Here is a 16,791-nt window from a genome sequence, read left to right as displayed (position 1 = left end):
TGGTGCGCGAGCAGTGTGGTGCAATAATTTAATTTAATAACATAGATTTCTAAATTTATTTTGCAACGCGAGTGGTGTAGTCAGCCTGTTACTATGATATTCCTTCTTAATTGGCTTGGTAACGTTATGGAAAATGGTGTATTGTATAGATATGGCAACTCATCTCTTGCTGTGAAAATCATCTTTTGCTCGTTTTCCGGCCTTTTGGCGGGGCGGGTTTTAAATGTTATTGACATGGCAACCCTACTTGAAAGCGCGCTGTCTATAGCAGGCTGCTTTTCACGGGAGCACGGATGAAACTACGGACGGCGCAGAGAGAATTTGGACCAAAGAGAATAAGACCCAACGTTGAACTGATTTGATAAGTGTCAGATACTAAATTAGTGGGTAGCATTAGCTAGTTTTTCAATCCTTTGATAAGTGAACGCTAGTCTCTGACATTCACATCGTTCGCATTCATTGATGAACACATTTGACTTTACCCTCTCTCTTATGAATATTGAATTCGCGGTATGATTTGTTTGCATCTGATAGTTTGATGGGGATTTTAAGGATTATGATGCCGCCCAAGTTACAGCTTTTGTCTATTTTGGCTTTTGGAGTGTCGATGCTCTTCATTGAAAACCAAATCCAGGAACTGGAGGAGTCGCGGGTAAAACTGGGTAAGCATTTGAACGTTGTTCTGCACGATATTTGTAAAATATCAACAGTAGTTACCTGCTAAGTGTTTGTAAACATTGTGTTGGAGAATTACAATCATCGACTTTAGATCGGAAATCTGTCTTGCGATTTTGGGTAACGTTAGCTAACGTTTAACTAGGAAGATAGCTTTCCAGCCAAGAGTGCAGTTTTGCATTCTAATCGAGCTAGCTAGCAGTTAGTTACCTAAAGGAAACTCGGTAGCTAGTTGGCTGGCTACAATGTATCCCGTGTTTCCACATTTAGTTGATGTTTTCCAACAACAAACTAGTTAACTTAATACGTTTAGTATTTACCAGAAGATACCGACCCTAACATAACGCTTTTTTTTTTTTTACACTGAGCTGCACTGGGGTCGGAACGCAATCATGGTTACATTAACACAAGAGATCAACAGAGCAAATTGGGAGTGCTGAAACAATGGAATACCATTCAATTTCAATGACAGAAGCGGGGGGGGTTGGGTGACGCTAATATGGGTGAGGGACATGACAGGACCAAAGTTGGGGGAAAGATTAACTTTATGAAAATTGCGTTGCTATTGACCATTCGAAGCGAACTAGTTTCCAGTAACTATAGTTTCCAGCCCATACTAGATTGACTGTTGATACATGGCTGTTGCTAGCACCAACAGGAGGGTGAAGCAAACGTGGCTATCCAAATTTACGTGGAAAAGGATCTCGGCCTTCAGACACCATGGAGTCAGCGTGAGATAGGGGTCGGAAAACATACCTCTATGCAGGGATGTGATATGCCACTGTACTCCAAATTGTAACTTTTCCCACACTGATACATAGACAAGATTGAAATACTGCTAGTTTTCCTGGAAAAATTCCCATTTTGTCCTCATGCTAGCTAGCGGTAGATTGGCTACTGCAAGCTAGCATGAGGATGAAAATGACAGTTTTCTGGGTAAAAATGTGCAGTATTTCACTCTTCTCGTTACAGCTGCATTGAAACTCAGTTTGGCTGGAAATCTGGGTCGTGTTGTTCAAATCGAGCCGATGATAGAGCAGGAATGGCTCTCATATCTGTGTGTGAAGCGTTTTGATTTGAAGAAGCCATCTGTCACAGCTAAAGCTGTGTTGATATGTTGTATCCCATTCCCTTAGAGGCAATTCTGCATCATGCAGTTGTACCCACCTAGGTTTGATCTGAAAGATTTCCCCTTCCAAACAAAATAGAATGTCAGGTTATCGTTTCACCTGTGTATGATACTGCTGCAGAGAGAACACGCCCCTCTCCACATCGACAGGGCCACCGTGGAGAGGGTCAAAAGGGTGGATATCACTGAGGACCTGTAATGGTCCCCTTCACACCGACAGCGTGGTAATGAATGCGCAACAGAGCCTTGTTGAAGAAATTAGTCTTTGCCACCTAATACCCTCACAAACTTACACAGATACACTGTTGAGAGAATCCTGTCGTGCTGTATTACCGCATGGTACGGCCTGAAACCGCAGGGCTCGCCAGAGGGTGGTGCGGTTCAGCCAGACTCATCATCGGGGGCACAATGCCTGCCCTCCAGGACATCTAAAACAGACAGTGTCATAGGAAGGCCAAGAAGATCTTCAAGGACCTCAGCCACCCGAGCCACGGCCTGTTCACCCTGCTACCATCTAGAAGATCATCAAGGACCTCAGCCACCCGAGCCACGGCCTGTTCACCCCACTACCATCTAGAAGGCGGAGACAGTACAGGTGCATCAAATCCAGGATCGAGAGACTGAGAGACATCTATCTCCAGTACCCTGCCCCGAACCTTATTTTATTGAGCTTTAATAAATAATAATAATATTCTTATTTACAATGACGGCCAAACCCAGACGACGCTGGGCCAATTGTGCGCCGCCCTATGGGACTCCCAATCACGGCCGGTTGTGATACAGCTTGGAATCGAACCAGGGCCTGTAGTGACGCCTCTAGCACTGAGATGCAGTCCCTTAGACCGTTGTGCCATTTGGGAGCCCAGAACCTTAGACACAGACACTAGCCGGCTACCACCCGGTACTCTACCCTGCTCTTTAGACTGCTGCCCTATGTACATAAAATCATTGAACACTGATCACTTTTAATAATGTTTACACACTGTATACTGTATTCTACTCATGGCTCATCCTGTATAACTACTGCTTGCTATACACACCTTTTCTATTCACATTCTGTATATATATATTATATTCTGGACTCTGGTCTGGAAGATCATTTCCTGCAACTCTATCCATCATCCCATGGGGTTTTGTACTGTGTATTTAAATACTATATTCTTGACATGGCTCCATAACATCTCTACTTCTGTACATACATACAATTCTTAGTATCTCTACTACTGTACATACCATTCTTAGTATCTCTACTACTGTACATACCATTCTTAGTATATGTTTTGTAAATTAATCCAGTGTTGATACAGTGCCTTCAGAATGTATTCATACCCCTTGACTTATTCCACATCTTGTTGTGTTACAGCCTGATTCAAAATGGATTCAATACATTTTCTCTTTCTCCCAGCTACACAAAATACCCCAAAATGACAAAGTGAAAACATGTTTATAGACATTTTGTAGAAGCACTTCTGACATTGACTACAGCTGTGAGTCTTTCTGGGTAAATCTCTAAGCGCTTCCCACACCAGGATTGTGCAACATTTGCCCATTTATTCCTTTCAAATTGGTTTTTGATCATTGCTAGAGAAACTATTTTCAGGTCTTGCGATATATTTTAAAATAGATTTAAGCCATAACTGTAACTCGCCCACTCAGGAACGTTCACTGTCTTCTTGGTAAGCAACTCCAGTGTAGATTTGGCCTTGTATTTTAGGTTATTGTCCTGCTGAAAGGGGAATTTGTCTCCCAGTGTCTAGTGGAAAGCAGACTGAACCAGATTTTCCTCTAGGGTTTTGCCTGTGCTTAGCTCCATTCCTTTCTTTTTTTTTATCCTGAAAACTCCCCAGTCCTTAATGATTACAAGCATACCCATAACATGATGCGTTCACCACCACTATGCTTGAAAATATGGATAGTGGTACTCAGTAATGTGTTGTATTGGATTTGCCCCAAACATAATGCATTGTATTCAGGACAAAGTGTATTTCTTTGGCACATTTTCAGCAGTGTTACTTTAGTGCCTTGTTGCAAACAGGATGCATGTTTTGGAATATTTTTTTAAATTCAGTACAGGCTTCCTTCTTTTCACTCTGTCATTGAAGTTAGTTTTGTGGAGTAACTACAATGTTGAGCCATCCATTAAACTCTTAACTGTTTTAAAGTCACCATTGGCCTCATTGAAAAAAATCTCTGAGCAGTTTCCTTCCTGTCCGGCAACTGAGTTAGGAAGGACGCCTGTATCTTTGTAGTGACTGGGTGTATTGATACACCGTCCAAAGTATAATTAACAACTTCACCATGTTCAAAGGGATATTCAATGTCTGCTTTTTTTTATTACCCATCTACTTATAGGTGCCCTTCTTTGCGAGGCGTTGGAAAACCTCCCTGGTCTTTGTTTGAAATTCACTGCTCGGCTGATGGACCTTAAAATTATCTGTATGTGTGGGGTGCAGAGATGAGGTAGTCATTCAACAGTCATGTTAGACTATTATTGGACACAAAGTGAGTCCATGCAACTTAGTATGTAACATGTTAAGCACATTTTTACTCCTGATCTGATTTAGGCTTGCCATAACAAAGGGGTTGAATACTTATTGACTCAAAGACATTGCAGTTTAAAATTTTATATACAGTGGGGAGAACAAGTATTTGAAACACTGCCGATTTTGCAGGTTTTCCTTCTTACAAAGCATGTAGAGGTCTGTAATTTTTATCATAGGTACACTTCAACTGTGGGAGACGGAATCTAAATAAAAAAATCCAGAAAATCACATTGTATGATTTTTAAGTAATTAATTTGCATTTTATTGCATGACATAAGTATTTGATACATCAGAAAAGCAGAACTTAATATTTGGGTACAGAACCTTTGTTTGCAATTACAGAGATATACGTTTCCTGTAGTTCTTGACCAGGTTTGCACACACTGCAGCAGGGATTTTGGCCACTCCTCCATACAGACCTTCTCAGATCCTTCAGGTTTCGGGGCTGTCGCTGGCAATACGGACTTTCAGCTCCCTCAAAATTTTTTCTATTGGGTTCAGGTCTGGAGACTGGTAGGCCACTCCAGGACTTTGAGATGCTTCTTACGGAGCCACTCCTTAGTTGCCCTGGCTGTGTGTTTCGGGTCGTTGTCATGCTGGAAGACCCAGCCACGACCCATCTTCAATGCTCTTACAGAGGGAGGAGGTTGTTGGCCAAGATCTCCGCGATACATGGCCCCATCCATCCTCCCTCAATACGGTGCAGTCGTCCTGTCCTTTGCACAAAAGCATCCCTAAAGAATGATGTTTCCACCTCCATGCTTCACGGTTGGGATGGTGTTCTTGGGTTGTACTCATCCTTCTTCTTCCTCCAAACAGGCGAGTGGAGTTTAGACCAAAAGCTCTATTTTTGTCTCATCAGACCACATGACCTTCTCCATTCTCCTCTGGATCATCCAGATGGTCATTGGCAAACTTCAGACGGGCTGGACATGCGCTGGCTTGAGCAGGGGACCTTGCGTGCGCTGCAGGATTTAATCCATGACGGGATGTGTTTACTCATGGTTTTTTTGAGACTGTGGTCCCAGCTCTCTTCAGGTCATTGACAGGTCCTGCCGTGTAGTTCTGGGCTGATCCCTCACCTTCCTCATGATCATTGATGCCCCACGAGGTGAGATCTGCATGGAGCCCCAGACGAGGGTGATTGACGTCATCTTGAACTTCTTCCATTTTCTAATAATTGCGCCAACAGTTGTTGCCTTCTCACCAAGCTGCTTGCCTATTGTCCTGTAGCCCATCCCAGCCTTGTGCAGGTCTACAATTTTACCCCTGATGTCTTTACACAGCTCTCTGGTCTTGGCCATTGTGGAGAGGTTGGAGTCTGTTTGATTGAGTGTGTGGACAGGTGTCTTTTATACAGGTAACCAGTTCAAACAGGTACAGTTAATACAGGTAATGAGTGGAGAACAGGAGGGCTTCTTAAAGAAAAACTAACAGGTCTGTGAGAGCCGGAATTCTTACTGGTTGGTAGGTGATCAAATACTTATGTCATGCAATAAAATGCAAATTATTTACTTAAAAATCATACAATGTGATTTTCTGGATTTTTGTTTTAGATTCCGTCTCTCACAGTTGAAGTGTACCTATGATAAAAATTACAGACCTCTACATGCTTTGTAAGTAGGAAAACCTGCAAAATCGGCAGTGTATCAAATACTTGTTCTCCCCACTGTATATTGAAGCAATATCTCAAGACATCAGTCTGGAAGTTAAAGCTTGGTTGCAAATGGGTCTTCCAAATGGACAATGACCCCAAGCATACTTCCAAAGTTTGTGGCAAAATGGCTTAAGGACATCAAAGTCAAGGTTTTGGAGTGGCCATCACAAAGCCCTGACCTTAATCCTATAGAACATTTGTGGGCAGAACTGAAAAAGCGTGTGCGAGCAAGGAGGCCTACAAACCTGACTCAGTTACACCAGCTCTGCCAGGAGGAATGGGCCAAAATTCAAGCTTGTGGAAGGCTACCCGAAACGTTTGACCCAAGATAAACAATTTAAAGGCAATGCTACCAAATACTAATTGAGTGTATGTAAACTTCTGACCCACTGGGAATGTGATGAAAGAAAATAAAAGCTGAAATAAATAATTCTCTCTATTATTCTGACATTTCACATCCTTAAAATAAAGTGGGGATCCTAACTGACCTAAGACAGGGAATTTTTACTAGGATTAAATGTGAGGAATTGTGAAAAACTGAGTTTAAATGTATTTGGCTAAGGTGTATGTAAACTTCCGACTTCAACTGTATTTGGTTTGTTCATCGGATTAATTTAGACATTTCTCGGGTTGATTTATTTGTTTACTTGTTTGACTTTTGCTGTATCGTTAGGAGCTAATAACATAACATCTCACTGCACCCTCTATAACATCTGCTGAACTGTGTGTACACGACCAATAAACCATTCGTTTTGATAATGTCTGTCAGTTGTCTCCATAGGCTAAGCCATAACCAACGTATTCCCAAAGGATAATCTTTCCTGTTCCGCTGAAGCGGGGTAGAGACAGAGCTGCTTGTTTACACTAGCCGTCATGCTCCCCTTTGGCATTATTTAATGGTGTAAGTTACTTTTTTTTTTTAATAAGGGACGTGTGTGTATAAATATAACATTCAATCGAGTATATCATGACTAATGAACCAATGACTAATGAACACAAAGCATGTTTTTATTCAAATCTAATTTGTATTTGTCACAAGCTTCCTAAACAACAGGTGGAAGGCTACCCGACTTAACAGTGAAGTGTTTAACCTTTACGACAATGCAGGGTTAAAAGATACAATAATACAAATGATAATAAGTACACAGCTTTCAGTCATGTTCTGAATTTTCATTATGGATGAGATTGGGGTGGGGAATCAGAAATCCAATAATACTGTAATTAAATGGGATTAAATGTGGACGGCTGCTGTATCTGGAGAGGTGAAAGGTGATGGATGAGCAGCAATGGGGATTATTCCCTATCGCGCTGCCACCCTGTCACTATGGGCCAGTCTCTGACACATCAATGTCTGCGTCCCAAATCACACCCTATTCCCTAATATAGTGCACTACTTTTGACCAGGGACTCCTAGGTATTACAAACTCTGAATAGGGGTAAACTGTACAGATACTCTACCTATTATGCAGTCTACCAATATGGGGCGGCAGCGTAGCCTAGTGGTTAGAGCGTTGGACTAGTAACCGAAAGGTTGCAAGTTCGAATCCCCGAGCTGACAAGGTAAAAATCTGTCGTTCTGCCTCTGAACAAGAATTTAGATCTATAAGAATTTGTTCTTAACTGACTTGCCTAGTTAAATAAAGTATAAACAAATATCTATAATTTTATATGCGTTTTCCGTTATGATTCGCTGCAGGTCACGCTAGGTCATTGTGTGAAAAGCATTCCTTCCCCTGCAATGGGGAAGGAATGTCTAATACATTGCCATTTTTAAGGCTATTGTCAAGGCCCACAACTCCAGGAAGCTGCTGACATAACCTTGGAAACAAAGAGGATTATAATAATTGTTACTTGGTAGACAGGAAGAAGAAGAAGCGGCTTAGCCAGACCATTATCCTCTGTTGTCCACGTCCCTGCTGATCGGGCAACAGAAGAACATCAGACTGACGTTGGGATTATGCTACTAGACAGTAGCAGTACTTCATAGGGGGGGGTTGTTCTGTCCTCAGGGATTGGTTGAGGGCATTGTCCATGGGTTGAAGTTTGAGTGGTAGGAGGGATCTATATTAATAGATGGTAGTAAGTAGGGCCGGGACAATACCTCAAGTTTTTGCTCTGATGCCGGGTGGTCCTGGGCTATTTGGAGTGAGAAGGAGAAGGATGTCCATTTTTGTGTTTGAGTAGACAATTAGTGGCATTACCCTATCATGCCAATGGTTCAACCCTTTTGACCAGATGTGACTATCTCCTCTGATCAACAGGATTCATCTGGCCTGTGATTTTTTTTGTAGAGTGCATTTTGCCATGTACACGATTGATCATAAGCCCTTCCCTGTTGCTGTCTTACCAGCTTTTTGAATGCACACAGATGACACAGTGGCCATTACCTAGGTGACATGGCTGAATTCACAAGAACAAGTCCTGTGCTTATAGTTGTATATGTCTTAAGTCTGGTATGTGAGCTGCAATGGGTTTTATACTTGGCAATGTTACTTTAATAAAAAAAAATCTACAATTCATTGTGAAACTGAACCTAATGAGGCTGTTTCCTTTGTGTCCTCCCAAGGGTTTCCTCAATGCATTTCCCCCACTTCTTTCCACTGCAGCAATAGCAGGGCTCTCGTTGTGGAGTGGATTTTCTTGGTACCCCGGCAGGTCTCCTTGGCAAAGTGGGCTTCATGGAGGGGAAGAAAGGAGTGGGGGGGGGAGAAGGTGGAGCGATTTGACAGACACATCTCACACGGTTCAGTAAAGCCCTGTTCTTTTCTGGGCCTGGTTTTCATGTCTGTTCAATCTGGATCTCTGCTCAGCAGCCTCATCACGAAGACTGCAGCTTTTCAGTTGAAACTGCTGGAGCCATTTTGTATTTTCATGGATGGTTGGAATCCCAGCAAAATGCTCTCTGATTTCTTGTTTTAAATGGTGCAGAGACAGAGTTAACTTTTAATGTTTTGGTTCCATATATTTAAAATATCTGTAATTTTTCTGTATTTATTTTTAATTGTTTTATTGTTCCAGGGTTAGACTTATTGCTGCACTACGAAGTTCTCTGCGAATCATTGTAATGTATGTGTCAATTAATCCTGTAAGGGATGGGTTGTCAACTGGCGATTTAGACACGGAAATAAAATACAAATTCATCAAATAATAATTTTACAAACTTTATCTGTTGCCCCAAAATAAGGTTTTGTTTCTGTGTAACTGATTTAATTATTCAGGTTTTTGCTCACTGTAACCAATCGACCGAGTCCACTGGAGTAAGTTTGGTTTGAGTTGGTGATTGGCAGCACATCCATTATGATACTGGTTAGCTGAGTGATGAATGGATGTGTGTGTGTGTGTGTGTGTGATTAATACGTCTGCAGCAGGACTATCGTCTTTCTGACTGTCAATATGAATCTTTTATCAGGAGGCTGGCTTTTGTGTTAATCATGCAGTGCTTTGATAAACGAGCTGCCGGTCAAACTGCAAATGTAGCGGTGAGGAGAGCGATGCCAGGCCAGACCGTACGTTCTACTTCGACAGGACTTCTTATTCTGCTGCTGTGGGTTAACTACCAAACTGGCACGTCACGATGAGAGTTCAGCCTTGATTTCTACCTGTTTTGTCATCTTCCTCTCAGCCTTGTGCAGTTTAGACTGGACGGACGGACAGGCAAAGACCAACCGATAGAGACAGCAAGTGGAGGATGGTCATCATTCTCTTTTTTAGAAACAAATTACTCCAGTCTTATTGTAGATTTTGGGTGTTTTGTCAAGTAACGAAGCCTAACAAACTTCCTCTTTCTAGGCAGATTTGAGTAATTCATCTAAACTAGAGTGGAAGTGAGTGCATGAGCACTATGGAAGACATGGTACCCTAAATAATGAGTCCCTGACGGAAATGAAAGCAGGAAGAGTGAGAGCTGCCTCCTCCCTGTCTCAGCTGACTACTTCCTGTCTAACTCTGTATGGCCCTGAATGCCTCTCCCTGTCTCAGCTGAAGGCATGCTGATTCCTGTCTCTAACACTCTGTATGCCCGTGTCACACTTCCATGTGCACATTCACTATCCCTCAATTAGGAATGTGACAAATGTATTTTTTCTTAACGTTTAAACTATATATTTTTAAAATCTGGTTTTCTTTTAAAATGATTGCATTCCACATGAATTCACAATGCTACTGCTGCTAGCAACAATTTGTGTCTCATGGTGCGCATCCCTTTCAGATGGTTAAGCATTGTACCTGTACTGCCATTTCACTCACTATGCTGTGTATTTTCTGCATGTACTTCCTATCGCTGAGTCTACCATTTTTAAATCACAGAACCCAGGCGTTTTTATAGCCTATTATCTAGTTGGTCTATAACACAGAATGTTATGTTTTGTGATAACTGCACAGTGATTTTAATTTTGTGGAGGCAAAAAAAAAAGATTTTTTTTCTTGATAAGGATCCCGATTTTAGTTTAAACGTTCACACACCTACCTTCCATCTCAGCTCGGTGTCCCCACTCACTACCCCTCAATCTCAGCAGGGTGTCCCCATTCCATTACGTCATCAGCAACTTGACTGATTTAATGTTGTATAATAGACTAGTCATTGAGTGGTATAACGGGCTACGTGGCAGATTCTGCAGGCGTTTAATCTGAGATATCCTTCTAACCTGTTTTTTGGGGGGGGAACTTTAATAAGATACAAGTTTAGTCCTGCTTGATAATGCTTAGGCCTGGATCTCAGAGTGTATGTTTCTCTGAATGGATTAGAATTTGGTCTGATGAATTCCTTTTATAGTTTGGGCCTTTTTAAAATAAAAATTGTTTGTAGTAATTTGTCAAATGTTATCCATAATTGATCATGCCCTTGCAGCCAGGCTACCGTACTGAATTAATGACCTATCACATTCCAGACAGTCCAATTCACGATCAGGACTCTTGACTAGGTGCACCACGACTGTGTTTCTGAACTTGTTCCACTTCCTGTTATTACACAAGTTCACTGGAAAACAGACGTAACTTTCTGGTGGTGAACGACAAACTGTTTGTGCTCCAACATGACCCGGGACAGTTGTATTGATCCAGAGAACAGGGAAGTGATGGTGGTGATAAGTAGAGGGAGATCCTAGAGATTACAGTGGCCTTCTCTTTCACCGGCTGACACCGGATCGCATCGCTTCTGCAGGGCTACTGTGTCTCTGCCTCGTTCTCTGTGCTGCCTTCAGCTTCAATGCTTTATTTCGGTTTACTTCACTAAAATACTCTCAGAAAATCCTTTAAAAAAAAATCTTAGCTTTTCTTAGCTTTAGAGGATGGTATTTTAGATATGGGCAGATCCATGTAAAAGGACCCATGAGCATCAACATGTGAAGTCAACTCTGGTGTCAATTGAAACCTAAGAGTCATTATTTTTTTAAAGGCATACATTTTACAACCATTTTCTATCCTAAATGTGAGTAAGTCTTTGATTCTTGGGTCAAACTAATGGAAAAGGGGTCTTTTTAGAAATCGTCTACTAGAAAAAGTATATTGGAGATACAGCAGCACACCATGTTGAAGTAAAGACCCCTGACAACTATTTTGGTTCGGACCAGCCTTGATTTGGCCCAAACATAGACTTCTAGATTTGGTTCAGTCCAGACCTGAACCAATCATAGATATTTGGAGAGCGCAGTAGAGTACAGTATGTTACAGGAGGGCGCAGTAGAGTACAGTATGTTACAGGAGGGCGCAGTAGAGTACAGTATGTTACAGGAGAGCGCAGTAGAGTACAGTATGTTACAGGGGAGCGCAGTAGAGTACAGTATGTTACAGGAGAGCGCAGTAGAGTACAGTATGTTACAGGGGAGCGCAGTAGAGTACAGTATGTTACAGGGGAGCGCAGTAGAGTACAGTATGTTACAGGAGAGCGCATTTAAAAAAATAAAAAACATAAAAAAAAAAAAAAAAAAAAAAGAGGTAGGCAGTATGTTACAGGAGAGCCGAAGTAGAGTACAGTATGTTACAGAGAGCGCAGTAGAGTACAGTATGTTACACGGAAGGCGCAGTAGAGTACAGTATGTTACAGGAGAGCGCAGTAGAGTACAGTATGTTACAGGAGAGTGCAGTATGTTAAGGAGAGTGCAGTAGTTACAGGAGAGTGCAGTATGTTACAAGGAGAGTGGCAGTATGTTACAGGAGAGTGCAGTATGTTACAGGAGAGTGCAGTATGTTACAGGAGAGTGCAGTATGTTACAGGAGAGTGCAGTATGTTACAGGAGAGTGCAGTATGTTTTACAGGAAGATGCAGTATGTTACAGGAGAGTGCAGTAATGTTACAGGAGAGTGCAGTAGAGTACAGTATGTTACAGGAGAGTGGCAGTCGAGAACAGTATGTTACAGGAGAGCGCAGTAGAAGTACAGTATGTTACAGGAGAGCGCAGTAGAGTACAGTATGTTACATGGAGACGCAGTAGAGTACAGTATGTACAGGAGAGCGCAGTAGAGTACAGTATGTTACAGGAGAGCGCAGTAGAGTACAGTATGTTACAGGAGAGCGCAGTAGAGTACAGTATGTTACAGGAGAGTGCAGTATGTTGCAGGAGAGTGCAGTATGTTAGCAGAGAGTGCAGTATGTTACAGGAGAGTGCAGTATGTTACAGGAGAGGCAGTATGTTACAGCGAGAGTGCAGTATGTTTACAGGAGAGCGGCAGTAGAGTACAGTAATGTTACAGAGAGAAGTGCAGTATGTTACAGGAGAGTGCAGTATGTTACAGGAGAGTGCAGTATGTTAACAGGAGAGTGCAGTATGTTACAGGAGAGTGCAGTATGTTACAGGAGATGCAGTATGTTACAAGAGTGCAGTATGTTACAGGAGAGCGCAGTAGAGTACAGTATGTTACAGGAGAGTGCAGTATGTTACAGGAGAGTGCAGTATGTTACAGCTAACGTTACAGCTTGAGGAACGGCAAGGAGTTGTATACCGAATGAAATGTTATTTCCGTGTCAAATCGCCAACCCATCCCTTATGGGATTAACTGACACGTTAACAATCATTACAATAATTCACTATGGTAATTAAATGAGCATTCTTCTTCCGGCATTCTCTGCATTGTCCATCGCATAAAGAGTGAAAAAAATACATCAGTCTAAGGTTATCCAGACAATAATTACATCCCTAGAGCAGTACAATAGTACACACACAATAAACAGCCAAATACAGAAAAAATAAAGAAAAACAGTTAATAGTATAGTGAATTGGTTCCTCAAGCTAACGTTAGCTCATCTGATGTTGTGAAGTTAGCTTGCTAGCTGTCTGACTTTATTAGCCATTTATTAACTATAGTTTAGACTATAGTTAACATACTGGCAAGTTTGATGTATAAGTAGCCAACTAACGTTAGGTAGCATTAGCAACATACCGGTACATACTGTTGTAATGATAGCGTAGCTAACATACCGGTACATACTGTTGTAATGATAGCGTAGCTAACATACCGGTACATACTGCTCTCATGATAGCGTAGCTAACATACCGGTACATACTGCTCTCATGATAGCGTAGCTAACATACCGGTACATACTGCTCTCATGATATGCTATGTGGTTCGTAAGGACAGCGTAGCTAACAAATTGTCAGCCAACATAACATGTAAGGTAACTTTTATTTGTCGTAATTGGTTAAAGCAATACATTTGTGTCCCCTCTCGTTGGACTTCGGCTACATAATTTCTGCCGTTTTTCTTTGTGTGAAGCCACACCCATTTCCTGAAGAATTGCATTATGGGCCCTAAAGTATGGAAATGGTGTCCTCTGCATGTATACTTCATATTTTGAAGTATTTAGTACGACATCTGGGAAATTTTGGCATGCTAACTATGACCAATAAGCATACTATATACTCAAGTCACCTCACAAATAGTACGGTTAGTGTACGTAGTATCAGTATTCGAACACAGCTCAGGACTGTTTCACTAGCATAGACAGGAATATTTTCCAGTATTCATCCGATAACATTGAGGAGTTTACCACATTAGTCACTGGCTTCAGAAGCCATGGATTACAGGCAACACCGCCCTGAGCTAAAGGCTAAATCTGCCGCTTTCAAGGAGTGGGATGCTTATACGAAATCCATCTACGACCTCAATACAGGACTAAGATCGAATCCTACTACGCCAGCTCTGAAGCTTGACGGATGTGGCAGGGCTTGCAACCTATCACGGATTACAAAGTGAAACCCAGCCGTGAGCTGTCCAGTGATTTGAGCCTACCAGACAAGCTAAATGCCTTCTATCTCGCTTCGAGGCAAGCAACACTGAACCATGCATGAGAGCACCAGCTGTTCCTGACTGATCTCGCTCTCCGTAGCCAATGTAAGACCTTTTTTAAACAGGTTAACATTCGCAAGGCCACGGGGCCAGATGAAATACCAGAACGTGTATGCTGAGAATGGCTCACATCAACAGCATCATCCCAGACACTCTGGACTAGGCCTGTTGCGGTCACCGAATTACCGACACACCGGCAGTCACGAGTCAAGAAGGCAGTCAAATTCCATGTGACCACACAGTCACGGTAATTTGGCTTCTCCAAGCTCTGATGCTGCTGATGGTCATTACTAGCCTACCAAACTTGCTAACTACCTGGTACTCAGCCCTCTATTGTCCCTCCAATCACTCTGAAATCAATGCAGATGTAATCAAAAGTCTAATCGAATGCTTAATGAGAGCCAATGAGCTCATGTTGCACAACATTTCAATAGGCTATGCAATTGCGTGAGAAAACAGTGATGGCCTCTATTAAAAAGAGGAGGATCCCATCAGCTTTCTATAGGCTAGGCCTACTAAATGTATTTCTCAACTTTCCTAATATTAAGCACGTTGCTTATCTTTACTACAGGAGTATAGCCTACCTGGCTGGCATGAAAATGAACCACAGGAAAAGCGTCCTCCATTCACTATTTAAGTGCAGAGATGCTTATTTCCCCCGCCCGTTTCGAGACAGGTGCATGATAATGGTCCATTCTAAATAAAAAATGTAATTCACATATATTATCTAATATATGTAAGATGAAATCAAGAATAGTCTGATGGGTGACAATATAGTGAACTATATATGATCACTTATGCTGGACATCATTCACAAGGCAAGAAACTAGGCTTTTTAATAAAAAATAAAAAAAATCAGTCACACACCTCATGTAGCCTGGCCTATATGTTTTGTTAAGGTTTGTATCACAACTAACGTGGCCAAATTAACTTCTTAAAATGAAGCACATTTAATATGCTTTACAGCGGGTGTAGAGCCTAACTGGCATACATAAGCAGCGCGTGAGTTTCAGGTTTGGGGGAAGATAATTTTCACCATAAAAAAATGCACCTTTTTATAATAAAAGCATGACATGCATAAACACATTTTGGTCACTTTTAATAATGGTGTCTTCTGCTAATGGAACATTCACACTTACTGCCGTTTGTGCATTGCTGCGCTTATAATGTGAAGATATAGCCTGATTAGTTTTATTTTAAGCTAAACGTTCTGATCTGTTGCATCAGCCGCATTGCTTAAAAGCTTTTTTTGATGCTAGTGGTTGTATTAATTTGGCATCTATCGCATCCCACAACTGTCCCAGACTATGTTTGGAATATTGATTTCTCGCACAGAATAGAATAGGTCAACATTTGTATTATGGGGGATAGTATATTGACAGGCTAGTGCTTTTGCTGTTTTTTAAGCCTACTCATCTTGTTGGCTGACAAAGTAAATGTGGACAGTTCTTCCAATATCTTCAATATGTACCTCGGGAATTGGATAAGGACGCGCGCAGTTGTCTGTCTTCGCTTGTAGCATGTGAGAAAGACACGATTTACATGATGGAGAGCCGTGTGAATGAGATGAGAGGTGCTTCGGAGCAGGCAGCACTCAGAGAAGGGCTGCAAAAGGTATGGATTGCTTTTCAAATTGTGAATGAGAGTCTGACGAAGTGTGTACGGCCTGTGCAAAAAAACAAAACAAACCAGAGCTCATGCCTTTTTCATGTACCTTTTTTCAAATCATCATTAGTCGCATCATGCAGCTTTAATAACTCTAAATGAAGCATATAGGAGTACCTATTTCTTTGTTAACCGCTCAACACAGAATAGCCGCATGTGCAACACTCCCTCATCGTTTGGAGAAAATATCCTTTATGGTTTATTCAGCTTTGTTCAATTGTATTCTTCATACTATAAAATAATCCTGGACTTCCTGCCGGGCTTACCACAGGCGGTGAAGGAGGGCAACAACACATACGCCACGCTGACCATCAACACGGGGTCCACCCACACCGTTGTGAAATGGGCACGACAGTGACTTTTTCTACTTCAGGAGGCTGAAAAATGTTTGGCATGGGCCCTCAGATATTCAACTTTATACAGCTGCACCTATGAGAGCATCTTGACTGGCTGCATCACCTCCTGGTACGGCAACAGTAAGGCACCCGACTGGAAGGTGCTACAGAGGTTGGTGCGCACGGCCCAGTACATCACTGTGGCTGAGCTCCTTGCCATCCAGGACCTCTATACCAGGCGGTGTCAGAGGAAGGCCACAAAAAGTAATATTGGCATACCAGAGTCTTCACATGAGAACTGGGCTGAGTCCTGAGGTGAAAGTAAGAAATTCACTGAAAAACTGGATCATACGTGGAGAGGTGGAGCGTGCCCACAGGTCTGGGAAATGGGTAACCAGCCAAGGTGACAGACCCAGGCCGATTTTAGTGATCAAGTTCCTGAGGTTTAAGGACAAGATGGCTGTTCTGGAGAAAGCCAGGAACTTGAGAGGAACCAACATCTTCCTC

General features: G+C 42.0%; 1 pseudogene; it reads left to right on the top strand.

The window, feature by feature from the left end:
* The first annotated feature begins 261 nt into the window (after positions 1–261).
* LOC112068790 (heparan sulfate 2-O-sulfotransferase 1-like) overlaps positions 262–16,791 on the top strand; it is a 74,772-nt pseudogene continuing 58,242 nt past the window's right edge.

This window comes from Salvelinus sp. IW2-2015, unplaced genomic scaffold (assembly GCF_002910315.2).
Source record: "Salvelinus sp. IW2-2015 unplaced genomic scaffold, ASM291031v2 Un_scaffold741, whole genome shotgun sequence".
In the NCBI taxonomy this organism is placed as follows: domain Eukaryota; kingdom Metazoa; phylum Chordata; class Actinopteri; order Salmoniformes; family Salmonidae; genus Salvelinus; species Salvelinus sp. IW2-2015.
Note: the sequence above shows the minus strand (reverse complement) of the source record. Positions and strands in the feature narration are given on the sequence as shown.